Raw genomic sequence first — 2,698 nt, 5'->3', positions numbered from 1 at the left:
TCACATCATGTTTGACAATCCTTTGAACTTGTCATATGCTATGAGTGAGATCTCCCATATTGCTTCATTTCAATCTCAACATAGTAACTATGCATGCCCCATTAAAATCAATCCCATTTGCACTTATGGCATAGATGACGAGATGATGGTCATTGGATTTTTGTTTTTCATGTGATGATATTGCCATGCTTCCTTTACATGATTTGCGCAATTCATCCAATATGTCATGCCATGATCACATTGTTCCAAATATGCATTGTTTTGGATGTTGTCAATATTCTCCACGTGATGTTGCTACTCATGCTCATGAGGAGACCCCCATAGTTTCCTCATACATATTAGGAGATCTTGATGCATTTCATCCTTTGCATGATTTCCATGATTGCTTGCACCATATGCATTCCATGAATAATAATGCTCTAGATATTTCTCATGATGCATTACATCCTTTGAGTCTCCATTATGCCATACATAATGACAAACCTCTCATGATGGATGACATGTTTCTATATCACGCATCTCATTTATTTGAGCATTGGCTATTTAGTGCTAACCAACACATGCACGTGCGCATCATGATGGATGATGTGTACATATACCATGCACACACAATTTTCTCTTTGTCTTTGTTTTGTGTAGGTACTCATGTATACTCGTCAACCTCTCAATCCCAAGAGTTGACGAAACGAGCTCTTGAGAGCAACGATGCTTTGGGATCCCGTGGACTATCCTTACCACCGTTCCCTTCGCGCAAGGACTACGCGCACCTCTTCTACTTGGCTCTCACACGGATATGGGCTATTTACCACTTGTCACCTTATGCCCATACTATTGTGTTCACTTTGCATGTTATGCTTGCTTCTATGCCTTTACCATGCAATTGTGACCCTTGCTTGCATATACCCATGCTTCACCATTATGTTACTCCTATGTGTATTTGCATGCTTGGTGGAGATCCTTGTTGCTTTTGCCATGTTTATCATGTGCCCCATGCTATTGATGATTGTTGTGTTGGGAGAGTCATGATGCCCCATTGCTACTTACATATGGCCTCTCGCCAATACATTGATGATATTTTTCTCATATCTTGCTTTCATGCTTGTGATATGTCATGTGCATTATTCATGCCCACTATTTGCACCAATGACATGCTTGCCATGATTCCTCCTAGTATGTTGCATCTTCGCACTACTAGCTTGCTTGACTTGATTGCTATGATTGCTTGCTTGGTTGCATCACCCATGTTCCACTCTTACTCGCTTTCTTGCGTTGATGACATATATGTTCATGCCTCTCACATGATATATCTTGATCATTGTCTCTTGTGTCCATTAGTTGCCTCTTTCATATCCACTTGTATTGAATGCAACCATACTATGCTTCTTGCTCTTGGAGACTTTGACACCTTACTTGTGATGCATGCTTGTTTGATTGAGCCTATTGCATTTGGTTGTTCTCGCATCATATGCCTCCTTACTATGAAATGCTCCCTTGTCCTTTGTTATGATGAGCATGACGCATACACTTGTTGGGTATCTTACCTCACGAATGATAGGTGTTGCATTTGCACTAACCTAATTTGTTTTTCCGAGTGTTTGCCATATTCTTTTGTTTTGAAGGATTCACAAGGCGGTACCATGATACGACAACTTGGTCATGGGAAGGCATACATGATGTGCGACACCAACATTTTAGACATTCTCATAAAGGTGAACTCCTTCTCTTTGGGCCCTCCTCACATATGCATATTGGATGGGTCACTCTTTTATTGTTGCTTCCTTCTTGTTGTCTACATGATACATCTCGTGAACGGAGGAGCGACATTGGAGATTGGCTACATGAACCTTCACATTGAGGAGCGCTCGCACTTATTGGATGCATCTTCGGACTTCCACTCTTGCCACGACTTCGAGCATTGGTACACCAACACCTCCATATTTGTTGATTGTGCTCATACATGTCATGCTCGATGGACATATCATACTCACCACAAGTTTGCACCCTATGCATGGATTGACTCACATTATGATTGCCTTGTTGCATCTTGTATTCCCATGTCATCCATGATATTTGAGCTTGTGCACTTCCTTAGCAAATTTGTTGTGATCTTCCTTGATGCCATATTCATACATAACGATCATATTGTCGACCATCAATTGCATGATAATATTCACATATTGAGCATCCATTGCCATGTTCATGCATTTGATAAACCGTCTCACTATGACATCATTTTGCACCATGGTTGCATTGATCATATTTACAACACATTTGTGTGCACAATGATTTCATTTCCTCCCATGAATGCTTTGCATCTCATTCTAGATCATCTTGATAAGCTTCATGCGCTTTGTCACGGCCAATCTTGCCGCACGGACTCATTCTTGCATGATGGACACTTTGTGTGCGCTAACCATGGTATTTCCGAGTGTTGTTTGTGTTTGTTTCTTTTGCATGTATACCACTCCGGCTACACCTTGGAATACTTGGATTGCGCCATGCCTTCAACTTCGTCCAACTACAAGTCCGTCCACGACAACCGTTTCCATGGTGATGAGGATCACGATCCGAGGTCGGATCTTTCCCAAGGGGGGGGGGAGATGATGCGGAGCATCCCACGTTCATCCCCATGTACACTCCGACTACTCTCCAAGCCCCAAGGATACATAAGATGAGACCTCGACTATGCGCCATTGGA

Source organism: Triticum aestivum, chromosome 5B (assembly GCF_018294505.1).
Source record: "Triticum aestivum cultivar Chinese Spring chromosome 5B, IWGSC CS RefSeq v2.1, whole genome shotgun sequence".
Taxonomy (NCBI): Eukaryota; Viridiplantae; Streptophyta; class Magnoliopsida; order Poales; family Poaceae; genus Triticum; species Triticum aestivum.
This window is presented reverse-complemented; position numbering follows the sequence as displayed.